The 11,570-nt window shown below is 39.8% G+C and overlaps 1 pseudogene; it reads right to left on the bottom strand.

Moving 5' to 3' along the window:
* Nucleotides 1-1,226: 1,226 nt before the first annotated feature.
* On the bottom strand, nucleotides 1,227-1,793 carry LOC102867491 (annotated as a pseudogene).
* Between the last annotated feature and the right edge of the window lie 9,777 nt (nucleotides 1,794-11,570).

Raw genomic sequence — 11,570 nt, 5'->3', positions numbered from 1 at the left:
CTGGCAAATACCATGGATCAGCTGTGACTTTGTTGCTGAATGACTCAATGTCATTCTCTTCTAAGAGGTTGTGCTGTGAATCTGCCTCTGAGGTCTGCAAAGCTTTAAAAGTGTGGCCTAAGCAACATGTCTTCCTCTTTGGTGTACCTGGGTGACTTTTATTTCCTTCTAAAAAGGTGTCAAAACAGGTGAGTCAATAGTCATCGAAACTGGTGTTTAGAAATATGGCTTTAGATGTTAAATTAATTAAAACTAAGGAACACTCATACATTTCTCCGTCCTACCAACCAATTATAGGATCAAGGTATGAAGTATAAGCAATGTAAACAACTCTATTACCTGGAAGGCATGAACAGACTAAAAGGCCTTTAGTGCTCAGGGGCCTCCTATCTAGGAAGAACAGTGGCCGGTGGGAGTGAAGACTAGAACCAGACTTAAAGCTAGTGAGAGAAAAACAGAACCATGGGCAAATGGAACTGTTGTGTTAAGAGATCAAAACCACTCCCTGGTGAAGGCAAGGCTGATTCCTATGGAGCGCAAAGCTGAGGGCTGTGACGGCAGAGATAGGGTGCTTCCAAGGATTAGGGGACAAGGATCTTCCAGAAAGTCTAAGACTGAGAAGATGAGGATATCAGAAGCTGGCTTGAAACACTTCAGATGTCCCTTTTTGGTTCTGGCTGGAAGATGTTGAGGAGGTGCCATCCAGGTGCTTTAACAGAAAGGTGGAGAGCAGGATGTGGGGATAAAAGTGAAGGTGGCACTTGGTGTAGTGGTGGCACATGCCTTTATGGAATAATTTCTTTGACGGGTGACTGGTGCCATCATCTAAGGGGTTTTATGTAGAGCTGTCCTATCCATGTTGGTATTTCTGCTCAGGTCTTCATGATCTCACTGCGAAGGGTGTGTGGCTTTGGGTCTTCTTTCCATTGTTATAAGCTCTACTTCTGTTTCAAATCACTTCCAGATGCTTAGAGCCTGAAGGTTAGGCTCCAAGGGCACAGTGAAGCCTCACTTTGGCCCGCACCATCTCCCTGCTCCTACCCCAGAGCTCCCTTCTGCTCTGGGTGTCTCGGGGGCTGGGTGGCAGCGACTCTGTGATAGCAGCAGATCTACTGCTCAGCCGGCTTCACCCTCCCACCACCCCTGCTCTTGCAGACTAAAGGAACTATATAGTATGGGATGCTTTTGTGAGTTTTCTGTGTGGCTACTAGGGATGCTTCAGACTCTCAGTAGAAGGAGATGCTAGACTTGCCTCCAGGGGGGTTCAGGACTTTGTTGTGAGAGCGAGGCCTTGGCCCAAAGCGAGGCTCGTGGCTGTCAACTTTGGTCATGGGCTCCTGCTGCTTGGTGGGTTCCGATACTCTCGTGCCACCTTTCTCCCCCAGTCCTCACGAGGGGCTGCTTGCCGTGGCTCAAAGGTCTAGTTTGGAGTCTTCTCCTTCACGTAACAAAACATGGTCCTTGGGCTTGTTTGGGTGTGCTGACGGTGATGTGGAAACGACGGGGGACCCAAAAATGTTGCTTGTTTTTCCACTAGGTGGGTTCAGACTCTGTCGGGTCTGGATGGGCGTAGACTCATCAAATATGCCGCTTCCTTTCCCACCTGGGGGATTTGTCCTCTTGGGGATGTTCTGAGGCTCTTCAGTTGGTCCAAAGATATTAGATACCATCCTGTTGGGCCTACTGGAGGGAATGGCTTCTTCTGGACCTCCAAAGAGGTGGCTGGAGTCTCCTGGGGGTTTCATGGCCCTGGAGTTCGCCTGGACGCCCTCGCTCTCTGGCCCCTGGAACATGTCGCCCGCCGGCCGGCGCCTCCCTCAGCTCGCCGTGCCGTCTTTATTATAGATTTTTAAAAATAATACACGTTTTGTTTTAATTGTGATTTTAATGAAAGTTTACAGAAAAGTTGGAGTTTTATTCATTCATTATTGCACATTTTCCTCCAAAGTTCATTGTTTTTCAATGCTGCATAATGTTCCACTGTGTGAATGTTTCACAGTTTTTTTACCCATTCATTTGTTGACAAGCACTTAAACAGCTTCCATCTCTTTGCTATTGGGACTAGCAAAGCAATAAGCCCGAGTGTGCATACATCTGTTTGAGTCATGGTTCTGATTTTTTTAAGGAATTTATGTATTTATTAATTCAAATATATCTTTTTTATTAATTTTAATGAAAGTTTACAGAGACTTTGGATTTCCATTCAATCATTGTTGCAAACTTTCCTTATTGCCCACTCCTCCCCCTAGTGCACTTTTCTCTTTGTAAAGTAAAAAAAAAATTTCTTTCCTTGTTATATAATCCCCCCCCCCCCGGAAGTCCACTCCACTATGCAGTTTTCATTCTGGACTCTTGTCTTGGCAATAATATCTAATATATTCCTCCTTAACAGTTCTCTCCCTCATCTGTTTCAATGCAGTATACATTATTTACCCCCTATTTTCTTCGTTTTCCCCCAGTTCTGATGTCAGTTCCACTTTACAACAGTGGCACAATGGAATATTTGTCCACTTGTGACTGAGACAGTTCACTCAGCATAACGTCCTCCAGGGTCACCCATATTGTACAATAATTGATGAGTTCCTTGTTTTTCAATGGTATTACATTGTGTGAATATACCATAGTTTTGATATTCATTTGTTTGTTGATAGGCACTGGAATTGTTTCCACATCTTTGCTATTGTGAACAAAGTTGCAAGTAACATGGATGTGCATACATCTGCTTGGGTGGCAGTTCTGGTTTCCTTAGGGTATATTCTCAGTAGATGAATTCTTGGGTCAAATGATATTTCTATTTCCAACTTTTTGAGAAAGCACCATACTGCCTTCCATAGTGGTCACACCATTTTACACTCCCACCAACAGTGGGAGTTTCTCAACAGTTCCAGTCTGTCACCAACCTCTCCAGCATTTGTTGTTTGCTGTTCTGTTAAATTTTACTATACTTACTGGGGTGAGATGATATCTCATAGTTATTTTGATTTGCATCTCTCTTAGAGCTAGGGATTTTGAACATATCTTCATGTGCTTATTGGTCATCTGAATGCCGTCTTTGGTGAAGTGTCTGTTCATATCCTGTGCCCATTTTGCAAATGAGTTGTTTACTTTTATCTTGTTGTGGTGCTCGAGTATTTTATAAACTCTAGATATAAGTCCCATGTAAGACATGCCATTGTTGTTGTTGCTGTTATGTGCCATCGAGTCACCTGTGACTCATAGCGACCCTACGTACTGCAGCTGTAAACCCTGTTCTATCCCTTGCCAATCGTATTATCTCTGAAACACCTATCCACATTACCCCAGTGACTGAATCAATCCATCCCATAGAGGGTCTTTCTCTCCTCTCCTGCGCTGTCCCTCCACCCTCCCAAACATGACATCCCTCTCCAAGGACTGATGCCACCTTGCAACATGTCCACAGTATGTCAGACAGACCTTCAGAATCCTTGACTCCAAAGAGTAGCCTGGCTTCACATTCTCCAGGGCAAACTTGTTTGTTCTCCTAGCAGTCCATGGTATATTCAATAGTCTTCTCCAGCACCAAAGCTCAAAGGCATAAACTCTCCTTCTGTTATCCCTAATCATTGTCCAGCTCTCGGATGCATAACAAGTAATTGCAAAGACCAAAGCCTGGATCAGGTGTACCTTAGTCTCTTCAACTCCAGGTTTACCTTAGTCTCTTCAACTCCAGGTGTACCTTAGTCTCTTCAATATAGCTTCCTCCATCATGTTGCCAGCATCTGAAACATTGGACCTTATAATTTTGATCGTGGTTTCTTGTTTTTCCAGTGCCTCTAATGCCTCATTTGTTTTATCTGCATTGTTTTGCATTGTTTTTTGACCTCTTCCTTGTTTTTGCTTGCAGTGTCCTGTAGTTCTTCAAGTTTGTCTTTCACCCATTAAAAATATTCAGTCATTTTTCTTTTAAATTCAAACCTGGAGTTGCAATACTTAATGATGCTTTGGGCAGAATATTAAATGATACAGAAAACATTAAAAGAAGATGGAAAAAGTATACAGAGTCATTGTGACAAAAGGAGTTGGCGGACACAGAAGAAATTAATGAAACAATGTATGAGCAAGAGCCTGTGGTAATGAACGATGAAGTTCAATCTGCTCTGAAAGAATTGGCAAAAAACAGGGACTCAGAAATTGATGGCATACCTTTTGACATATTTCAACATACAGATGTTGCCCTGGATGTGCTCACAAAGTTGTGCCAATAAATCTGGATGACAACCACCTGGCCTACTGACTGGAAGAGATCTATATTTGTTCCCATTCTAAAGAAAGGTGATCCAACAGAATGTGGAAATTGTCAAATGATATCACATGTAAGCAATATTCTGCTGAAGATCATCCAAAACCGACTGGAGCAGAACATCAGCAGAGAACTGCCTGAAGTGCAGGCTGGATTTAGAGGAGGCCGTGGCCTAGGGACATTATAGCTAATGTAAGATGTATATTGGCTGTAAGTAGAGAGTACCAGAGGAATGCCTATCTGTGTTTCATTGACTATGCAAACGCATTTCACTGTGTGGATCACAACAAACTTTGGCTGACTTCGAGAAGGATGGGAATCTCAGAACACTTGAATATGGTTATGCAAAACTTATACTTGAACCAGGAGGCAGTCATCAGGACAGAGCAAGGAAATACTGCATGGTTCAAAATTGGGAAGGCTGTGTGTCCTATCTCCATAACTTTTCAATCTACATGCAGAACAGATTATCCGGGAGGCTTTGCTCTATGAGAAGTGTGACATCAGGATTAGAGGTAGACTCATCAACAATGTGCGTTGTGTAGATGACACAACCCTGCTTGCTGAAACTGAGGAGAACCTGAAGTGCTTGCTGCAGAAGTTCAAGGATTTCAGACTTCATTATGGATTGAAGCTCAACATCAAGAAAACGAAGAAAAAAAAACCACTGAGCCAATTGGCAGCATCATGATAGATGGTGAAGAGATTGAGTTTATTGACAACTTCTGTTTGCTTGGCTCCACAGTCAACACTCTTGGTTCCATCAGCCAGGAAATTAAAAGATGAATTGCATTGGGAAAGTCTACTGTCAGAGACCTCTCCATGGTACTGATGAGCAATGATGTTAGTCTATAAAGTCCAGTCTTCTGAATGATCTGTTCCACATATAGATTGAAAAGGTACACTCCATTCTTTTTTTTTTGTCTTTTTAAAATTATACTAGTTTATTTGCAAGATTCGAATACATTGCTTTTGAGAAAAAATTATTCCAATTTCCCTCACCCCCCTACCCATCAAGTTACACAACTGCATGATTGATTAATCCCACCTCTCTGTGCACATCCTCTTTCCTCTGCTTCCACCCTCCTCCACCTCCTTTGGATCCTTATACTCATTCTATAATAATGGTTTTATACAATATTTGTCCTTGTAGGACTGAGTCAGTTCACTTAGCATAATGCTTCAGTCCCTCCCAATTTAGGTGATAATTTACAAAATCATTGCTCCTGCATGCTGCACAGTATTCCATTGTGTGAATGCACCATAATTTCTCAATCCATTCATTTGTTTGGATATTTGGGCTGTTTGTATGTTCTTGCAATGGGGAATAATGCTCTTTGAACATTGATGTTGAAACAATCCTTTTTTGATTTCATATCATGCAAAGTTTCCTTGCTTCTTTATGTTGATTGCTTCCTTGTCAAAGTATAGATTTCACATGAACACATGTGTGTTTTAGTATTCCCATTCTTCTCAATGTTAGCCATAGTTTGTTGTGATCCATACAGTCAAATGCCTTTGCATAGTCAATGAAACACAAAGACATTCCTTTAGTACTCTCTGCTTTCAATCAAGATTCACCTAACATTTGCAATGATCCCCCTAGTGCCACACCCTTTTCTAAAATCTAGATTGTATTTCTGGAAGTTCTCTGTTACTGTAGTGTTACGTGCATTTTTGGATAATCTTCAGCAGGATTTTGCTTGCATGTGATATTAGTGATATTATTTTATAATTTCCACTCTATTGGATCACTCTTTTTCTGGAATGGCAGTAAATATGGATCTTTTCCTTTCAGTTGGCCAGGTAGTTGTCCTCCAAGTAATTGTCCTACAGATTTCTCGGCACAACTTGGTGAGCACATCTGTTTATTGATATATGTCACTTGGTATGCCATCAATTACTGGTGCCTTGATTTTTTCCCAATTACTTCAGAGCAGCTTGAACTTCCTCCTTCACCACCATTGCCACTTGATCATTTGTTTCACAAAACTCTTCTGTGTCAGCCAATTATTTTTGGTACAGTGACTCTGTGTACTACTTACATCGTCTTCTTCCCCACTCCCCCGCCCCGTGCCTTTTTTTAAAAAATAATTTGCTTGCAATGTTTGTATACATTGCGTTTCACATTATTCTTCATTCATATACTTACCTGGCTGGGGAGATCCATGATCACGAATGTGGCTTTCCCAGTGTGAGGCTTATCCATTGCACTTTCATTTTCTTTTGATCCATCTTCCTTGATTATTCACTATTCTGTCCATAGCATACTTAAGGACTGCAACTTGAGGCTTGAATCTATTCTTCAGTTCCTTCAGCTTGAGAAATGCCAAGCATTATCACAATAGTCCAGAATGAAAGATTCATAGTGGAGTGTACTCGGGCCAGTGGGAGGGGTGCGGGGGCACATTGTATACCAATGAAAGAATTTTTCTTTTACTTTTCAAAGAGAGGAGTGAACTGGTGGGGGCGAGGGCTGGGCAGGGAGCAAAGTGCAACAATGAATGAATGGAAATCCAACATCTCTGTAAATGTTCATTAAAATTAAATAATATTTTTTTTAAAAAGGAAAGAAATACCAAGCAAGCTTGTGCCTTTGATTTTCTGACTCCAGGTCTTTGCACATTTCATTAAAAGACTTTGCTTTATATTCCTGAGCTGCCCTTTGAAATCTTTTGTTCAACTTCTTAACTTCCTGATTTCCTCCCTTTACTTTGGCTTCTTAGTGCTCTAGTGCAATATTCAGTCTCTTCTGTCATCCATCTTGGTCTTTTCTTCCTCCTGTCTTTGTAGTGACCTTTTGAATTCTTCATGGTTGATATGTTTTTCATCCTTCCACAGCTCATCTGGTCTTTGTTCAGTAGTGTTCAAGGCCTCAAACCTGTTCTTGAAATGGTTTTTTTAATTCAAGTAGGATAGAATCAATTCCAAATTTTGCATTTTGTAGATTCATTTTAATTTTCTTTAGCTTCATTTTGAGCTTACATATAAATAGTTGATGGTCTGTTCCACATTTAGCACCTAGCCAATATCACCTACTTGACTGATACTGAGCTTCTCCAGTAATTCCTTCCATAGATGCAATCAATCTGATTCCTGTATAGACCATCAGATGAAGTCCATGTGTATAGTTGCCTTTTGTGTTTCTTATAAAAGGGAGGGAGTGGGACCAAAGCAAAATGGGAAAGATCCAGCATGGATCTGGAAAAACAAGGTAATGATGGGCATGGTTTAATGGTGAATGATTTTATAACACATAATGAATGAGAATGATTGTATGAAACAATGTGAATGAAGAATAGTGTGAAACACAATCTATATGAACTTTGTATGGAAACCAATGTAAAATTAGAAAAAAAAATTTAAAAAAGTATTTGCTATGAATAAACTGTTGATTATACAAAATTATATTATTCTATCTTCAGTCTCATTTCTGTCACCATGTCCATGTTTTCTAACTATGGTTTCTTCCTCTCTGTTCTCAACTTTTGTGTTCCAGACACTCATTACTATTAACATGTTGCTGCACACTTTTAAAATTGATGACCATGCTTGGAAAAACATTTGCCGTTACTTGCTGGCATGTTCAGTTGATTTCAGACTACAAAACTTGGTAGAAAACACCCATTTCCTCTTTGGCTTTGGTTGTTGGTGTATATATTTGGATGCCAGTGGTATTAACAGATCTTTCTTGTATATGTATGGATATTATGCTGTTCCTCACAACAGTGTGTTTCAAGATGGATCTAGAAATGACCTTTAAAACTATTAATGTGATCCCATTTCTTGCCTTCACCTTTTCACTTCCAGAGTGATAATATGACTGTCTAATTAAAAATGTCCCATGCCAATATATCTCACTTTGTCAGTTCCTGTTGTCATTGTTAAATGCTGTTGAGCCGTAGATGACTCATAGCGACCCTATGAATGAAAGATCTGAACACTTGTATAACTTTCATTGTAGGAATATTGGACATGGTCAAGGAAGAAATGGAACACATAAATATTGACACACTAGACATTGATGTTTATTTGGAGAAACGTCAATGCCTAGTGTGTCAATATTTATGTGTTCCATTTCTTCCTTGACCATGACCAATATTACTACATTCATACTTCTCACATTCCTTGTTCCAAACACTATTGTCTATTTGCAATAGTTCTTTTTTTTTATTCCTAATATGAGGGTGGAGCCTCTGGTATAATTTCTACTAATCTCTGTGTGCCCTATTACGCATAGGGTTTTCAAATACCTGCTATTTCAGAAGTGGATGGCCAATCTGTCTTAATTTGGATACTCAGCTCTAGAGCAATATCTGACAAACATTTTACCCAAAAGAACAGGTGAAAGTCCCTTCACAATTACACAATTTAACAGATTTGGTGTTATTCCTGGCCTCCCACCCCATGCATGTGTTGTGTTCTAGTCCCCCTCGGTTACCTCACGTCACTCTGTCAGAACCTCCCTCTCCACTTCCCCTGACTAATCCCTGAGATGATGGCTCAGGACTCTGATCACTTCTTTCACCTTATTATCTGTCTATTTCCCAGTGATGTTGGTGCTCTGGGCAGGTCGGTGGCTGCGTGGGTCTAGGTAGCTGTGTCAGTCTGAATGGCTGATCTATCTGAGAGGTTACTGCAGAAAACTGAAACAGGATCTGCATCTCAATTTGTACACAGGATGTGACTCCAAGTGGCTTAGAGACCCTGCTTTGGATCAGAAAACATCGAAAACATGGCAATATTAGGGAAAGCAGTCTACAAATACAGTATAATTCTCATCCAGGTGCCATTTTCATCTTTCAAAGATATGGAAATAAACTGTTAGTGAAGACAAGGGGTTCTTTCCATAGTCCATGTCAGTAAGGCAAATGGACTGTAATATCCATAGTACTTTATTTCAGATCTGGGAAAGTAGAGAGAATTCTCTAAAAATTTCCATAACTCAATTATACAGTCAGCAAATTTGATCTTATAGCTATATTTAGGGCACTTCACTTATTAAAAACTCAATTTTCTTTCTTCTAAAGTACACACAATACATTCTCCAGAATTGACTACTACTAGGACACAAAACAAGCTGCAACAAATTAAAAAAAATACTGAAAAAATGCAAAATGTCCTCTCAGACCACAATGCCATAAAGCCAGAAATTAAAAAGATGATAATAGTAAAAAAAATAAAATAAAAAAGAACACCGATTCTGTTTTGGAAAACAATGTATTCGAATTTTGTAAATAAATTAGTAGAATAAAAAAAGAAGAAGGTTATTAGTTAACTAATATATTGGAATTAGTTAACTAATATATTGGAATGTACAGCAAATATAATATTATCTGCTTTTCTTTTCTCTGAGATATTTCAGAATAAAAAAAATCCCCTAAAACCAATTAAAAAGTAAATTTAAAAAACCCCACCAATGCAGAAGCTAAGTAACACCATGCTTGACCACTACTGAATTATGTTGCTGCTGTTGTTATGTGCTGTCAAGTTGCCCGAGACTCATAGTGACCTATGTACAACAGCCCAAAACCCTGCTCTGTCCTGTGCCAATCTCACTGTCTCTGACACACCTATCCCCATGACCCCAGTCACTGAATCAATCCACCGCATCGAGGGTCTTCCTCTCCTGCGTTGTCCCACCACCCTCCTAAGCATGACATCCTTCTCCAAGGATTAGTTCGTCCTTACAACATGTCCAAAGTATGTCAGACAAAACTTCAGAATCCTTGCTTCCAAGGAGCAGCCTGGTTTAACCCTCTCCAAGATGAACCTGTTTGTTTTCTTAGCAGTCCATGGTATAGTCAATACAATACTCTTCTCCAATACCACAGCTTAAAGGCATCACCAATTCATCTTCTATCCTCCCTAGTCATTGTCCAGCTCTCTGATGCATAGCAAGTGATTGCAAAGATCATGGCCTGTATCAGGCAAACCTTAGTCTCCAGAGTGACACTATTGCTCTTCAGTACTTTGGAGAGGTCCCTAACAGCAGACTTTCCCATGGCAATACGTCTTAATTTCCTGGCTGCTGGTGCCAAGAGTGTTGAGTGTGGAGCCAAGCAAACTGAAGCTGTGAACAATCTCAATCTCTTCACCATTCATCCTGATGCTGCCAATTGGCCCAGTGGTGAGAATCTTTGTCTTCTTGATATTGAGACTCAATCCATATAGAAGGCTGCAGTTCTTCACCTTCTGAGGCAGCCTGCCAAAACCAAAGAAAATGATATATCGATATATCTCATGAACATAGATGCAAAAAATCCTTAACAATATCCTAGTCAATGGAATAGAAAAATACATTAAAAAAGAACTCAACCCGACGAAGTGGTATTCATAATAGGAATGCAGAGATTATTCAGTTTTAGAAAAAGATTTAATGTAATCAATCACATTAGAAAAGCAAAAAACAAAAGCCACATGATCCTATAAGCTGATGCAGAAAATGCCTTTAAGAAAATCCAACACCCTATCCTGATTAAAACACTCTGCAACACAGGAATAGAGGGGAATTTCCTCAACACAGTGAGAACAATATACTAAAACCCAAGAGCTAAGGGCACTACTGTTGCAAGGATGCTCATTGGCCTAGTGGTAAGAAACCGTGCTGAAAGCCTGAAGGCACACAGCTCAATTCCACCAACTGCTCAGCCAGAGAAGGAAGGGCAATCTCCTCCCCTGGGATTAACTGCCTGAGAAAACCTTCCAGAGGGTTCTGATTCAATGATACACAAGAATAACAACATTCAATATTGTACTGGAAGTTTTAGCTACAGCGATAAGGTAAGAGAAGGAAATAAGAGGCATCCAAATTTGCAAAAAGTTGGTGAATTTGTCGCTATATGCAGTTGTTACAATAGAAAACCCCAGAAGATGCAACAGAAAACCCTAAAGGCACAACAAAAAATACTTTAGACTTAATAGACCAATTTGCTAGAGTGGCAGGTTACAATATCAACAAACAAAACTCTGTTGGATTTTTCTACAGCAACAAAGAAAGCATGGAAAAGGAAAGTAGAAAGCACTAACATTTACAATAGCCAATCATAAGATGAAATAATTAAGAATAAACCTAACTAGAGACATGAAAGATTTTTATAAGTAAAACTACAAAACACTACCACAAGAGACCATAAGAGATTATCTCCTAGTTCTCTAAATAGTCAAACTTCTGAAAGGAATCAATTAAACTTGCTGTCTATATATTTTAATCACTTTTTTAATCAATTCTTTATTTATGTTGTTCACTTCATTAATGGATCTATGCTTACACCATTGTAAAATTTAATATTAATCATTGTTCTAATAA

Source organism: Elephantulus edwardii, unplaced genomic scaffold (assembly GCF_000299155.1).
Source record: "Elephantulus edwardii isolate Elephantulus edwardi_28Jun2011 unplaced genomic scaffold, EleEdw1.0 scaffold00178, whole genome shotgun sequence".
Lineage (NCBI taxonomy): Eukaryota > Metazoa > Chordata > Mammalia > Macroscelidea > Macroscelididae > Elephantulus > Elephantulus edwardii.
This window is presented reverse-complemented; position numbering and strand designations above follow the sequence as displayed.